This window comes from Bombus affinis, chromosome 14 (assembly GCF_024516045.1).
Source record: "Bombus affinis isolate iyBomAffi1 chromosome 14, iyBomAffi1.2, whole genome shotgun sequence".
Lineage (NCBI taxonomy): Eukaryota > Metazoa > Arthropoda > Insecta > Hymenoptera > Apidae > Bombus > Bombus affinis.
Window position 1 is genome coordinate 5984259 of NC_066357.1, and position 17282 is coordinate 6001540.

At 37.3% G+C, this 17282-nt stretch overlaps 1 protein-coding gene and 2 long non-coding RNA genes across 3 annotated transcripts in view; all 3 read left to right on the plus strand.

Moving 5' to 3' along the window:
* LOC126923838 (syndecan) overlaps positions 1–17282 on the plus strand; it is a 226844-nt gene that overhangs the window by 71990 nt on the left and 137572 nt on the right. The gene's annotated exons all lie outside the window — the stretch shown is intronic.
* The window catches only part of LOC126923864 (uncharacterized), a 124182-nt gene that overhangs the window by 64518 nt on the left and 42382 nt on the right, over positions 1–17282 (plus strand). The window lies entirely within an intron of this gene.
* On the plus strand, positions 9789–15104 carry LOC126923871 (uncharacterized). The gene is made up of 2 exons (XR_007713339.1): positions 9789–13696; positions 13897–15104. It is a non-coding gene; the product is annotated as an uncharacterized LOC126923871 (long non-coding RNA).

Consider the following 17282-nt stretch of genomic DNA (forward strand, 5'->3'; position numbering starts at 1 on the left):
CATAATCGTATATATATATACACATACTGTAACGTTAAAGTTACAAATAAGCGATTGTGGTCACCGTGAAACTTGCGAGAATCGGATTTTCTGGTAACACGCAGCAAGTTTCAGACGGGTTGCGTTCTTCGAAAGATTTCAAATTTCGCGGTTCTTGGCCGAGGTTCGTATCGATGTTTTAGAACGCCAGACTTTCGATAGTTAAAATTTTTCTGTTCATAGTAGAATATTGTTCTCTGGATCGATCGACGAATCGATGGAAATTGCAAATGTTGCAGAATTTTGCTCGGTCACATCGACCTTCTAAACATCCGCAGCTTTCCCTCGTGTCGCTAACGAAGGAAACTCCAATGGCAATGGGTCACTTCTTTCGGATGGAAAGAATATCTTAAGCAATGATAATATTTATTATAATTGAAAGATTTAATAATATGACAGAAATATCGTTTCTTATATCCTGCGTTTCTAACTATTGTTCGTTAAAACCGTCTTTGGCTAGATTCCTAATTAAAAGTAAAATCAAATTCGCTGCTTTCTAATTACTCGAAAAGTGGACGGAGAAACCACACGAAATAACAGAGCAATATCCCAGTCTCCCTTGCCGAACCAACATAAAATAGCAGAGATCGAGCTATTCAGACTACATACTAATTGCACACACAGGACCAACGCACAAGTTTCTATTACAAAGAAAAGCTGTTCCGTGATGTGAACTCTGCCACCTACCACTTACAGTACAGCACACGCTCGTCCAGAAATATCCGCAGACTCGCGTATTTACGAATTTCGCCTAATTACCTTACTTTGCCTTCTTTTGTTAATTTATTTCCTTTCTCGTGGATTTATCACGTTACCCTACGATCTCCATATTATTTTCCACGACGTTAAGACGTATATTTATTAACAAACGATATCGATGAAATTATCATGAAGATAATTAGTAAGTGTACATGTACGCGAACGTATACGACAACACAAGTACCAGTGCATCTACGAACAGCAGTATAATTCTAAAATGTACGAGATTAGATGAACGGATTTAGAATCATCGAAGAACACGAGCGATTTGGAAGAAGGTGGAGAGAATCTCGAGAAATTTATCAAATCGACAGACTTGCGAGACCGGATACAAGCAAAATCGTTGCCAATCACCGTGTTGTCGATACGACGTGTTAAAGAATGCAAGAAGAAGAAGAAGAAGAAGAAGACGTTTGCTAAATATCTTGCTTCTTTAAAAAAATCGTATATCTAAATTATTTACATTATTCGTAGGTGCGATACGTGTATCATACAAGAATGATGAAATTGATATTTTAGATGTATTTATTCAAAGAAAAATTCATCGCTCAAGGGATACTTTCAGCTCTAATTATTCTTGTGGTGCGTTGAACTTCTGGATGCATGGTGAACGACACGTGTACCGGAATAGAGGCACGCGTGGGCATTCTTGTACACGTTTACGGCGCACGTTTCCTTACCTTTTCGAACGATATAACGGTACACGCGTGCTCCCACTGATGCATTGGCTCTTTCATCTTATTTCTCCTTCCTCTGTATCGTCTCGATCCCACGAATCAACGTATGTAGTTATTTACGCCCGTTGAGCAACAGTATTTCCGTTCTTAAATGTTAAAAACGTATATACACAGTATATATTGATTAATAGGATCAGAATTTTTCTATTATCAATTCTTATATTCCATGACTTTTATTTCATGACTATATTTTTAATGAATTATACATATTTGGTAGTTAATAATCGTTCGTTTGAAAAATTGTACGAAGTCTTCCTGATAATATAATATCCAATCGTTTTCATTCTCTACGCTGTGTAAATTCCTCTTCATTTGTGATATTGCTTTCCTAGTTACGTTTTATCTACTTTTTAATTAGTTTTTATCGTCTATGTAAAAATATTGGAATATCTGGCTTATTCGTTGAAATTACTCAATTAGGTGAACGGATAGTTGTCGTTCCAGCAAAAACACAGCACACGTGCGCGTTATCCGTTAAGGCGGAAGTTTACTAAATAAAACAGTGGAATGCCGCGTTGTAAAACAATTTAGATAACCTACAGAATTGCAAGTTAATGTCTCATAGGTGGGAAGGAATCGCACACAGCGCTCCGCTGCACGTTTTTTAGCTAGCTTGGTCGTTGCGAAAGGATTAAGGAGAAAGGATTGCATTCTTTCTAAAGCAACAAAATTTGTCCCTTACGCTGACATTTTTCATTTCCATTCCCAGAAATTTTCACTCGTTTCCTTTCGCAATTCCAAATTAAACGCAATATTATTCGTTTCCCATTTGCAAGGTCTTTTGCCAATTTTCTGCATATTTATGTTTCCATTTCTTTTTTGTTTTTTTTTTTTTCAACTATTTCGTTTCTTTCGTCAAACCTTTGGTCGTCCACAAATTCTAACGGATTTTTCCCCAAAATTAACAAACATATCGTCTACTTCTCATCGACAAACTTCTCGTCGTCCGGTAATTTCTACGTAGAGCGAACCCGTACGAAACCTACTTAAATGTGGAAGTTTGCACAACTTTCTAATTAGCAAAGCAAATTGTGCGAACCAAATTGTATTTATTCGACGGTTCCATAATGTGCAACAAGCAGAGGAAATAAAACATTCTATTTTAGTGCTTAAAGTAACAATAAAACGAAACCTTCTTCTATTTTTCTCTTTCTGTTCTTTTGTTTTTCTTTCTTTTTTTTTTTGCCCTTTGACGTGGGTAAAATACGTATACGCTATGCGATATTACACCTAATCTAAATTAACCGCGATAACATCGAAAATGATTAAGTTCTTCTGTTGCCCAGCCGGTACAACTTTCGTATGCCCATCTATTACATTGTGCACGTACACTGTACCCAAGCTTCTACCCCGTGCCATATCCTCTCTGACGATATACGCAGAATTGCTATTTGATTTAATCTCTTCTTCTCCGCCAATTTTTGTTTCTTGGTTGTTGTCGTTGGTCGTTGCAATAAATTCGAGGTAGCTCCTCTTCTTTCTTAAAGTAGCGAGTAATTTATTTTCGTGGCCTTTTTACCTTATACCGTTGTGCCATGGAACATAATTTCTTATTTATAATGAAATTTCAAGGAGGAAATGAGCGGCAAAAATTGTCCAAATGTCTCGATTAACAAAACACCGTAGTACAGCTTGGAGAAATGTAAGAACAGAAGATGAGAACTGTGGAAAACACAAGGAGAGACTCGATGATTCTTTGGAAGTAAAAGGTACATCGTTCGTGACAAAACAATGTCGATGTGACGGGGAAGTTTTTGAATTACTCAGAATTTTATATAGAATTTGCCCGTTTTCTCTAAAAAGTGCAAACGAATTTCTGAAAAAAGGAAACAAATCCTCCAAAAAATTTCTCTACCTTGTTACTGGAAATTTCAAATTCAAAAGAATATTCAATGTTAATAAGGAGAATCTACTCTTGTTCTTTTTTTTTTTTTTTTGATCAGTTCTTCTGCCTGCAGAAATTTTCGTCCAATCTATTTTAAAAATACAAATTAAAAAAAAAAAGAAAATTATATGATCTTTCTATATTTCGACTTGCCGAGGATACTCGATGATACTCCTTTCAGCCCGTAATTTTTTCGATATACGAGCCGTACTCGTAGTTTGCTTTTGACACGCGTGCTACGCCCGGCGAGCGGCACTTAACGCGCCTCATCACGCTGACCATCCATTTATTCCCTTAAATGCATTTGCTTGAAAGTGGCTGTTACGTGGTACCTGGCTCGAACGGCTTCGTTATCTTCGTCGCTGCTCCGTCGCGCGGTTTCCGTTTCCCGTTTCATCTTAACCGTTGTATCTTCTGCTGGGGAAGGGTTTATGGCTTCCTTAATAAAGAAATCGTTATTTCAGAGCACGTTGTATAAAGAATTTTTACGATGGTTACCCTGTTCTCTAACGATGTTGCGTCTAAGAATTCTTTTGAAGTTACGTTTTGGTAGAATCCTTTAATCGTGTCCTTTACAGTGGTACAGCGTTAGTTTGACACGTTAATTCGCGTCTTACATACTTCCTAAGAATGTGAACTACTGTTAAATGAGACAGTAAAAAAGAAAAAAGCAATGAATGCTAGACACAAAGCTAAATTAAAAAAATTACGAATCTGCTCTTACATTAGACGCTTGAATAACGAGAAACCGTTGTCGATATTTTCCAGAAACTTTTCCAGAACCTTTTGTCTAGTAATGAGAAGAAGACAGCGAAAAGGTGGAGAAGATCGGTCCGCTGAGTATAGCGCAGAAATTTGTGCGCGTGTGTTTGTCGGATGTAGCAAGTGACGCTGAAAGTAAATAATATAGAATAATATTAGCGATAACGCTAGGAAGAAATTAACCAACATCTTTCTATATTTTATTATTTATAATATATACAGATATAATACTTAACATAGATTTATATTATTGTTATGAAATGTTCCACTTGTTAAATGTTACACACTTTCTTCAGTCTTCTGAATCATTTGTTAAATAATTCAAAAATTACGTGGCAATTGAGACTCAAAGAGGTTGGTATTTAAAAGCTTCTCGAAATCTGGTACGTACAGTTAACTGAAAATGATAGCCTGGAATTTTTCTACGATGAAAAATTTATAGCCGTGACTAGCGATGGTGGTACGTTTGAATCGTATTGTATCGATATTTGCTATCGATACCGCTATTGATACCCGCAGTATCGATACACGTGATGTGTATCGCAAATGTAGCAGTGACAGTTTTACCTTTTTTTTTTTTTACGAATATCTCGAAAACTACAGCTGTCCGTGGGTTAATATTTATGAAAAAAAGGTCGTTGAGAATCATACTTGCGAGAACATGTTAGAAAATCGATGATTCGGAAATGAGACGATTGGGCGGCGGTGTAACGAGATACCGGGCAATGTTTTTGTCGCTAGTTTGCTCAGTAGTGAGTTATTTGATCGGTCCATTTCGACATTTATGAGCCGGCTATCGATACCGCGATATATCGTCACACCGATACAAAATATCGCTGTTAGAATTGAGAAGTATCGATATTCGAGATATCGATTACCGTAACCCTCTATTACTAGTTGCAAGTTTATCTTGATACGACGACAAGTTTGTGGAACAGAGATTAGGATATTCAGAAGCATTCTGAAATAGATAGTTTCAGATTCACGCGCGAGGAAGCTGTTTTGCGTTTTAGATCTTATTTCACGGAGCACGCTGTTTGATCAGAGCACCGTAAGAACGAAATCAAAGAAACCGGAAGTCCGTAAAATTACCATTTACAAAGCTTGTCGGACAAATAATTTAATATTCGATATAGGACAGAGGAAGAAACATAGAAATATATAATATCAGTTGGAAAGAAGGATAACATTTATATTTCCAATAAGATAAATTACATCTTCCATTTATTTATATCTCACGATATTGTCCTGTTAATTCACACAGACGTATCTGCCGAGAGATGTTGGTTTCGAGAAAATTGACTTTTAATATTTAATAACCAGGCATCGATCTCACGTATCTGGTCGGCAAAAAAAGAAAGACAGCTGTTACATCTTGCAAACTATTACAATGAATTTTAATGCAGACAGGATTTTCTTATTTGATGTACATGTAGAAAAATTATTGCATTGGCAACTAAGTGACTGCGGAATTCGTCGTTAGGTGGTAACGACAAAACCCGCAATCGCTTAGTTGCCAACCCGATATGTTTACGCTACCTGGCAGCAACGACTCGATTTAATCGAATGTTGCAGGTACGTCCTTTCTTTCTACTTAACTACCTTTTGATTTTCAGTTAACACGACAGGATATTCTTTAATTATTGACAAACTAAAAACGTCTCGTTCCATGTCGTATGCTCGTCTAAAACAGTATCAGCAGTCGTATCGATCGAAAAGATAACAAGCTTAGCATTTAGCGGCAGTAGCCAGTGGCAAGTTAGGAAAAAGAGAGACACGATAATTAGAAAGAGTTTCGACATGGAGATCGGTGCGAAACGCGAGTCATTCCCAACGGGGCGTCATTCCACCGCCTTTTCTCGTAGGCGTCGTAGAAATTTACGCGGGCGTCGAAGTTGTCCCATTAATGACCAGGTCGGCAAAGAAATAAATGAAATCGAACAGGTTCTCGATAAATGGAATATCGCGCACGTGCTTCTCTCACGAACTTTGACAGAAGTGGAACGGTAGAAAATATCCATCAGCTCGACCTGCGTCTATCGATGTATTTCATGCCTCTACGTACGATACTTGCAGTATTTTTGTCTTAATCTTCGTTATTTTTGCTACCTCTTTTTTTAATCTCTATAGCATCGTACGTGCTACGGTTTGTTAAGCCTTTGGGATTATTTTTAGCAAAGTAGAAGGATTCTACGTTCTGAGTTTGATAATTCCAACGTTTGGAAAATGATCAATTTCTAGATCTAATAATAAGATACTTCCAAATATCGAGAGTTGGGTCTCGAAATAAATTTGAATATTCCAATTTTAGAAAATACGCCAAGACCGAAATTCGTTCGGAAATTTCGATATTTCATTTCGAGCGCGCGGAAAAGGTATGAAAATCTTGAATTCTTAACATTTTGGATATTCGAGAAATACCAATGTTCTGGGTTCGAAAATTTGGGATCTTGAAAATGTCGAAAAATTTCCAAATTTTTGGATTCGAGAAACTGCAACGCCGATCGACCAACCAGTTGGAACGAGAATGGCTACTAGTTACTTTTCGCAACTTCCTAACGAACTATAAAAGAGCAAAGAGAAAAGAAATCGATCACTCTCGAACCTCAGATCAATCTACAACTACGGAGAGCTGGCTGACGGATGAAAGTTTCAACCGGCCATTGCCTCCGAAGAACACGTCACGGCTAATCCCTTCGATATCGGCTTAATGTTTCGAGGGATAATAGCAAAGAGGGTTTACGTTCGCGATAAGTTTGCATCCGGAGGGCGAAGTTGCCGGCTCTCAATGGCGTTTCAACGGGGTTAACTCGAACGATTCCGATAAGTGCATCGAATATCGCTACGATATAATTGCACGTTGAAGCGTACGGAGTCGAGAAGCGAACCGTGTCGTCTTACGTATCGCGTTCGGTGCTTGCCATGGATTATTCTGAGAAGATAATTTACCGATTGTTAGAAAGAAAGGAAATGACGATATCCATCGAGCGAATCGAATTGTCGTCTATAAATTGTTGAAGATATTTCTGCAGATACGAGAAGAAGAGATTATCGTGCATTATTTTTTTAATTCTTCTGTCCTTCTAAATGAACGTTACGTTTCGATAGACGTTGGTAAATTTGACATGGTTTTTAAATATTTGATCTTGCTATTACCTTTGCATGTATTTCCATGCCTCTTGCGAATAAAACAGTCGAGGAAGAGAAGAAGTCCGAAGAGATACACGAGCGAGAAGAAGCTGAGGAGAAGAGCAGAGTTGGCTTTGCCTTTGTTGCATTTTTCCTATTTCGAATTGTTCGAAAAATTAATTTTCTTCGCGAATAGTACGTTCGTAGAATTTTGTTTGGCCCTTGTAGTTTGTAAAAAAGGAACCGCGCGTTCAATCTGCGCGACGCTGTAGACACGACAGCGAAATTTTAATTGAAATTGCAATTTGTAAATTTTTTCCAGCCATCTTTTCCCTGCGTGCAATTTGTAAAACGGAGACATGTAGCCAACTTGTTTGAAAATATCAATAGACTTCTCAGTGGAAATTTGATTAAAATCGTGCCCGATCGTTTGACAGAAAATATTCGAAGAAATTTTCAGAAACAGAAACTCGATTATTTGGATTTTTCCTGCGTCTAAGTTACGATTCCTCGAAGAGGTTTCACAGATATTTCTCCAGTGTTCCTACTACGATTTATCTACGATCTATAACGAGACAATTTTAACCTCTTTCAATAAACAATCTACATCAATAAATTTGATCTCCAATTAATAATCTATGATTGTAAATTCAACAGTGATCCATAAAGCTAAATTTGACCTACGAATTTAACAATTATTATTTACAAAATATTCACCTTTGGGAATCATTTACAGCCGCGTATCTCTTCGTTCGTTTCGTCCTTAAGAAGACATAGAAGCATAGCACAATGCAGGGAAACGAAAACTCAAGGAAGAATCTTATTAAAAAGCGAGATTAAACAGAGAAGAAAATTTGATAGTGCGTACGAGATGGAGCGAAAAGGATATGATAAAGGAGACGTTCTACAGTTCGATTTAACCGGAGAGAAATTCACGAATTCGTCGGTGAATTTCCTGTTATCCTCTAGCGATCAGTAATCCATTAGGAAAGTTCAAGAGGTTGGAAGATGAGAGAGGATGGAAAGGGGTGAAAGAGAGAAACAGGGGCGAAAGAAGATAAGAGGATGTGAGAACGGGGGTAAGATAGCATTGTAGTTGATAAAAGGGATAAAGGACAGCGGAGGGTTGTAAAAGAGGCGAAGATAGCGTAGAAAGAGCGTAGAAAATGGATGAAGCAATATCTGATCGAAATGGACAAAACTGTCGAGAAATAATCGATGTTCCTTTCCTAAGAAGAATTTTGCTTCTCGGCAAGAATTACAGAAAGGGGAGGAAGAAATTATAAAAAAATGAGAAAGTCGCGCAGTACGCGCGGTGGTAAAAAGCTACAAGACTTAGAAGAAAATAAAAATGAAACAAAGTTGCGTGTCTTCTTTAAAAAGAAGAAAAGGCTAGGACAATCGAAGGAAGCAGCTCGAGACAACGGGAGATCCGGGTAATGATCGATGACGGTGAAAACGAAACGAGAGAAAATGGGGGAAAGGTAATGTAATGAAAGAAGATAGAAAAATAGCGTAGAAATAGTAAACAGTGTAAAGGAAGCGTTGTAAAACAAGCTTCGAGGAAATGAATTTTAGGAAAAACAGAGTCGCATCTCCAATATTAATTTTGAATATAATTATATTAATAACGATAACGAATTAACATTGTCTGATGACTATAAATATATTTGCGATTATTAGACTGCAGATTGCTATGAAAATTCATATTTTCATGGATACGATTAAAGGAGTAGGATGTAGGACCTATTGGGTAATATCATTAGGTGATATTGATAAAATCCGCAATCACTTAATTGCCGACCCAATATTAAATATGATAAAGAGCACTGTTCTTTGAATATTTTCTATGTTTTTGCATATCATGTACGTTCTATCCATTTTCGTAGCTTTAAATTTCGTGCAATTTCATAAAAATCTGCGCACCGGTTAATTAGGAGGTTCGTGCAGAAAGTAATACACCTTTACGTATAGAAGCCGTATAAAACGGCGCTTGTAAAAGTCATCTAGCTCTATTCATATGTTAACACGTATCGTATTTCGCGTTTAAATAACTAAAATACTGTCAAAGTTCCATTGCTTTAAAATGGCGATGAGAATCGAGAATGCTACTGATTACGAAGTACCGTCTGTCGCATATTTACGCCTTTTCAATGGAAACGTTCGTTCGAAAGGAATTCACCTTCGAATTATCGCAATTTAAGGCTAATAATGTTACGACTGAATGATTCGCAAAACGACGTCTGCGACAATTCGATACAGGCAGATTGTATATTATCGTTGTTGAAATAAAGAGAAACCTGCATCGTCTTACACGTACAGTTCTTGCAAACTATTTCCTAAACTAAGTATACGGTACATTGAAACGATACTTTGAAGCAACGTTTGCAACAACTGCAACAATTTTAGGATCACTTTTAAATGGTCCAAAAAATGGATAGCTATGTCGAGACGACGATGCATTTTCTCAGCGATTGTCAAGAATGTCAGTGGACCTGTGAATTGTTACATGAAAGTGAAGAAGAGAAAAAGAAAAAAAAATTGTTGAATCTGTTTTAGATTCAAAAGGATGCAATCTCCCGTGTAACGTTCAAGAAACCGCGGAAACGATCGATCCAACCAAATTTCTACCGAGATTGTTGCCGACAAAACCTTTGCAACACAGTCCGTTGCTGTTTCAAACGCGCGTTTAACGTTTTCTCCACAAACAATCGAATTCACGTGTTTCGAGTTTCCGTAAAAAAATCGGCGTTCCGCGTTCGAAACGCGGAACAATCGTCCGCGCGTATGTACGCGCCTTTACCCTCTCTCCTTTCTCGGTGGAAACGAGCCTCCGAAAGGCTTTGCAACTTGTTTGAAAAATTGTTCGCATTAACTCGTTAATGGCCGGTAGTTTGCAGCATTAGCCTGCTACCTAGAAATGTTGTTTCGCCGACGAAAAATTGCGACCGCGTTTCAGAAATTGTTTCCTGACCGCCGTGGGAATTATCGATTCCATTTTGTTGAGGCGCGCGCACAAAATGGCGCGAGGATGTGTAGTTCGCGGTTGTCCCGCAATTCCGCGATTCTAAATATCTAAACGACGCAAATTATTATTGTCGTTGTAAAAATTTACATTTAACGTTGACAGATTATTTGAACAATCGTATAGCGATCCATGAAATTGTTTGCACACTTTGGAAAATTTTCAGCTATGTGTATATGTATATAGCCTGTGTTGTAGGAAGGGAACATTTTGGTATTTCATTGAGCGCTATATTGAAATTTTAGAGACAATTTGGAAGATTCTTACTTAATGCGGAAAGCTTTGAGGGATACATTATATTATAGGAAACATTTTGCAACTTTATTGGCACAATTAGACACGATTATTACGTACCTATATAACAAGTTTCGAACAGTTTTCTGTAATACGTGTAATATTGAACATTTAAACGTAAAGGGCTTTCGTACGTCGATACAAGTATTCGAATAGTTATGTAAACCACGGTTAGGACTTACATACACATTTGAGAATCGTGTTGTCGAATCGTTACATCCATATCAAATATATATGGTTATATCAACTAGTATTAAAACGTGAATGAGTCAGCTATTTTTACCTTTTATATACTTTTACATACATATATAGATTAGCAGATATGATTATTGTGCTCTCTCCTATTACTATTGCAACTATAACGTAATCGAACATCGTATTCTCACTGTACGTATAAATCCCTGATTTCAAAATCCTAAAATCCCTTATACGGTAGTTACAGAAAATATTGCCACACCGTTGTATTTATTGTAGCATTTACATACTAATCGATTTGGCCTAAATATATCAAATTTCGTATCATTTAATAGTATTCTCGTATAACTGCAAAAATTTAATAGCGAGAAAATGAGATATGTGGAATATGATAAAAAGAACGCTTCCTTGAGAAACAAGGGTGCATGCCAATACTTTTTGCAGCCACAGTTAAACCGTTAATTTTTATACCAAAATTGAACAAAGATTTGGCGTACTCACAATGGGCACGTTCGATCGTACGTCAAAGACGTCCCTTCAGGAGGAAGATTTTCTTTTGTTCCCTTTTTTCTTCCTTTTTATTTCTCATGGTTCCACCCTATGGTGAACAAAAGACGGTCCCATTGCGCGATTTATAGCCGCGCTTAAGAGAACCTACTTACTTCGGTTCTCGTTGCAGCCGCGGCAAATCGAGTTGACCCTTGAACTTCGAAACTTTGTTGCGAGTTGCAGCTCGAATTGGCCCCGTAACCGCTGTAACAGTACTTGCTTTCTAAATGCGCCGTCCAACCCCTTCCACCCCCTCCCCCCTCCTTGTCCAACTACCTTTGTATTTCATTTCCTAGCCAATTTCATCCGTCTTTCTAGAACCTGACAAATGAGTCGTCGTCACAGGAATTCTAGAGTAGTTATTCATATCGAATGAAATTTTTTGACGAAAATGTTTTGGTGCATGTGAAATAGGGAACGTTGCAAATGGAGAAATATGACTATATGAAATTAGGTTATAACAATTAACAGTATTATTATGACTATAATAATGTAGTAATAATATTAACTATATGACGCTATATTTAACGAAACTAGACGATGTACACTTCGGTGCACAAATCTTAGAACGTTCTTTATTTTTAACTCTTCGAATCCGGACGACGTATATATACGTCTTGCATATTCCGATAGAATTTAGGCGACGTATATACACGTTCTGTGTATTTCGATAGAATCCGTGTGACGTATATATACGTCTTGTATATTCCGATAGAATTCAGACGACGTATATATACGTCTGTGTATTTCGATAGAATCCGTGTGACGTATATATGCGTCTTGTATATTCCGGTAGAATTCAGGCGACGTATATATACGTCTGCGTATTTCGATAGAATCCGTGTGACGTATATATGCGTCTTGTATATTTCGGTAGAATTCAGGCGAAGTATATATACGTTCTGTGTATTTCGATAGAATTCGGGCGACGTATATGTATATTTTCTGTATATTTTCATTGAACCCGGGGAAAGTTTATTTGCGTAGTTATTTATTTTAGTTATTTATCAGCGAAAGGCGGGAACTGGATCTCGTGCCGACACTGGGACTGCACGCTGATCGGTGAATCCTAAATTATCTCAAATTAATGAATATTGATGGGAAAGTATTATTTTCGAACATTTTTATTTCTGCCAAAGTTTCCCGGATTGAAAAGGTTAATAAAATTGTGATATTTGGTCTAGATCACGAATTCTAAGTTTTATGTATTTTTTTCATAAAATTATTGACACGTCGCACACGCGCTTCCTTCGTCGTTTAAAATACGAAGTTAAACGAATTATTAGAATTATAATTCGCCTGCAAATTCTTCCAATGTCAAACAAAACATAATGGCTGTCGTAAGATTTTTGCGCGAGGATGTTGTTTGTTGGCGGCTTATAATACTTAATGCCAGAGTCTGTAGTTTCATTTAATCTTCTGCTCGTTAATATTCACCTTCTGCGCGGTAGACATTATCATTATTAATGATGCTTATTACGTAAAGCATAAAAGGTCAAATTAAGTTATAACGACAGAGTTTGTAACGATTATTAAATTAAAGGATATTAGTTCAAAGCCAAGGCTTATCGTTTAAAGTAATAAATATAGTGCGGTGCCTTGTTAAACTCGTAATTTACAAAAGGTAATACATTTTGGAGAAAAAAGAAGGTTTCGTTTAATTTTCTGAATTAGGAAATCGGTTCGCAAATAGGTCTATGACAATAGTATGTGTTTGTATTGTATATGGAACTTTGAAGTTACGTTGGTTGACTGTGTGAGGAAACTTTGCTTAGACGATGATAAAACTGCGACATATACACCGCTTCAAAGTTACTGCAACAATGAAGACTTTAAAAGAAGTTTGAATACCATAGTCATAATAATAGAAAGACGTTGGACATTTTTATTTGATCTCAAGTGAACGATTTAAAAAGTATAAAGAGGCATTCATAAAGTGGAAACTTCACTATTGATAAATTCCAGAAACAGGTATAGATCGTGTACGATCTACGGAATAAAAATATCATTTGAATCGTCGTTATTTTAATCAATTGTATTTCCTACACGATACACAGCGGTTCGACTCTTTTAGTGGAAACATGCAGCAAATGGCGCATGATGCTCATTACGTATGTGTTCTAATCACTGCACGACCAAATACACCGGTTTCGGCATAATGCTGATAACCTTATCGCTGACAAACAGCTTCCAAATTGATAGCCTTTATTAGGGATCCTGTAATTAAACGGAGATACGTATTTCTCGTGCTCGGATTGTTCCACAAATTGGAAGAACTACCGAATTATTGCCGTTGATAATTAACCGTTGGAAGATAGATAGGTATTTATTGATTCATTTCTCTGAGATTCAGCAATTTTTGACGCGTGTTAAATGAATGTATAACTTTGGAAGTTAAAATTAATAGGACGAAATAACTCCACCTTTTATTAATTTCTAAGTTCGTTGAATAATTTAATAAGCGATTAACATTTAATTCTGAAGAAACGAATGATAGTCTTTGGTAAGTTTATTCGTTACAGGAAGATAACATAGGAAAAGAAGAGAAAAATGATTGAGTTACGCAGTTGCTGGAAATTATAATTGAATATTAATATGTATATCGTTATAATTGTTTTAAGAAGTACAAAAGTCAATTATTCCTTGTTTGAAGAGAGCGACTTTTACACGGTCGTCCCATGATTCTCTTCTTTGCGTTACCGACTGAAATTATTTTGAGAACTACACAAGACTTAATTACTTTATTTTATTTTAAATTATATTAAAAACCAGAGAAGATCGTACCAGGAGATATCATCGTAAGATGAAGGAAAACAACAATTACAAAGTCTGCAGTGAATCTTCCTGGAAGAAGAAGAAAACATTAAAATGTTAAACTTGACCAGAAATCGTCGTCATATTATTATTATCAATGGCGTGTATCGCTATCTGTTTACAATAAAACTAAGTATAAGCCATTCTAAGTGACACAAGCGACAAGAAAAGTAAAAATTACAAAAATTGGAGCGAATCTTCCTGGAAGAAGAAGATATTAAACTATCACGTAACCAGAAATCTCCATCTATTTAGAATTAAATACGATCAATTCTAAGAAATACAAACAACAAGACAAATAAAAAGTACGAAAAGTGCAGTGAGTGTTCCTGGAGAAAGAGGAAAATATTAAATTATTTCTTAATATTTACCAGTAATTCCTATTTTTATTCAACACGTCACACACATCTATCAATTTTCCAATACGTGTAGTTAAAAAAAAAAAAAATACAAACGAAAACAAGTACGTACGTGTGTAATATAAAAATCAAGTAATCCAACGTTCGCCTTTGACTCGTTCAGATAAACGTGATCTTCCTCGCACGATAACACGGATGACACTTCAACGAGGCTCAAACTCCATTTTTCTTCTCTGTTTCTCCCTCGGTTGCTTCTCTTTCGGCTCTCCCGTTTGCTCTCGTTCCTTTTCCCTGTCAACTGGTTCGTCGATTTATTATTCAACGTGGCGCGTTCACATCTGGGACGATCGGGGGATCGAACGCAGACAGGAAAAATGGTCGACGACCGGGCAGGTCTGATCGATTCGTTTCTAAACGCGTCGTCGACCCAGGCATCGTTAAACGACCAGCGGAATATAACGAGCGGACGCGTCGTTTCGACGAATACGGACGTTGCACTCGTTTCTTCATAATGGCCATCTCCCCCCTCTTTTCTTTATTTTTCCCTCCTCTCCATGTACGTATTTTTTTTTCTTTTTCTTCCTATTTCATGCACGTGTGTGCAAGTGTATTCAAAGGAATTTGGAATTCGTCAAATTATTGTATGGAAACGATGTAATACAGTAGTGGACGAAAGAATCTCCGTGAAAGGAAAAGTCCAGGAAGACGACATAATTTTACAGGACAGATTTATATTTAACAAGAATAACAAATAGAATATGTGTTAACTGTACAAACGAGTAAATATAGCGTGTACTAGCTGTACAAGCGAATAATGCAAATTTGTCAGTGAAGCTGATTATTTATTTAAGAGATCAGCAAGTTGTTCGATCAAAGTACAATATTTGTCGTTCATTTCTGTAACTTTGATCTATCTATTTTAGGCAAGCGATTAATTCCATCTTGCAGAGATGTCGTATCTTCATTTTAACGTGGAATTAAAAATACTTGCAATTTTCTGCGACGTTATTCTTTCTTCTTAATGACATTTTACCTTTTTAAATATGCCCTTTTCAATATGTCGAAGATTGACAAAATTCGGAGATACTTAAAATTATGTACAGCGTTACGAACTTTGGATTCTATCGTCGAGAGCTAAATATGCTTCGATTAATTTTCTCGATATCTCGCAGCGCGTGAATTTCAAGGAGTGAAAATTCAGGAGAACGACGCGACACAGTTGAAATAAACAGGGAGAACCGGGACAATGAGAGCCGGGTATTTAGTGGGAATTTAAGTTGCCCTCAGAGTGACGAAAGTTAAGTCGTAGAATGTTGTCGGACTTAATGCGAGTCCGGCTGGAAACCGCAACGATAATTTTCTCGGACGGACCGCCACGCGCAGAGCTTTCCTTTCCCTCGGAAATTTTCCGAAAACCATGTTTCCTCGCTTCCCAGCGAGTAATTTTCCGCGACGTTGACTCGATTTTCGGACAGCAGTCCTGTTTACTAATTGAGGAAAAAAGCATGATCGTCCTTTTTTCTTTTTGTCTAAACATTCGTTTACCATCCAATTAGGTTAAGTGAAATAACGTAAACGTTAAAATTGTCGAGGAAATAAATCGGAATAGTAAAACGTAGTTTGAAAAAGTAGTTGTACAAAAATGTGTAACTTGGGAATTAAAAGTCTATCTGAAAGTTGAAAATCAAAGTGTACTTTGCCGGATTTTGAACGTTGTTTCAACGTTACAGCCAAGTTAGGAATAATGAAAATTTTCAGCCGAACTGTGCGGACGGTCCGTTAAAAGCTCTAAAATTTTTCCAAAGATCCTTCTGAATTGCAGAAACCTCGATGCTAATCCTATCAAAGTGCAAGACCAGATTGCACCTCTTGAATTTCCATCATCCTAGATAATCGTTCGATTCGTCCCTTTGTAAAATAGGAAACAAAAGTTTCAGGGAATAAAAGAACTCTAAAAACAATTAGACGAAGTTTATACAGACGCTAAATCGAAGAGATCGTCAGAGAATATAAAATTGACGAAGCTCGCCTGTACAAAATATCCCGTGAAAACTGTAAAATCCTTCAAAAGATCGCTGCAAATCTCCAAAGCCTCTGAAAAGATCGCATCAAAAAGCAAAAGCTATTCGTTGAAAATTAGACACAAAATTCCTAGAAAATTGGACACTGCGTATGACGCACGAAGCGACGATCCCATTGACGAAGACAAAGATGAAAGAGACCGACGCGAGTAACAAACGATAAAGAAATTTCATACGTAGAGAGACGAGATCGGTATTGTACGAGAGAGATCGGAAATAATGCATGAAATCGATTTGAAAGGCGGCGCGCGATCAAATTCGACAGTGATGTAACGATGGTTCGCGTTCGTCGATTGTCGCTGGTGTAACGTTGCCACCGATCGGACAAAAGTCTCTCAGTTCGATCGATGTGGCGCGATCATATCGTTGGCGGTGAATTGAAATCTCCTGGATTCGACCTCGCGTCACCGTGGTCTTTCCAATAAATTTCACCGTCTCGCCATCCAGCCCAACCCCATCTCTTTCGAACGATCGTCGGCTATGATTTGTCAGGAGTAGAAGGTTATCGATACCGCGATAAATTCGGTGTCGCTTGTTTAATTGTTGGCCGGGTCGCCACGTACAAACCTTCTCCAACTAACTGCGACACACGCGGACGCGTGCGATCAAATTGCGGATAAATGGTGGCTTTTCTATCGATGACGTGTTGCACCG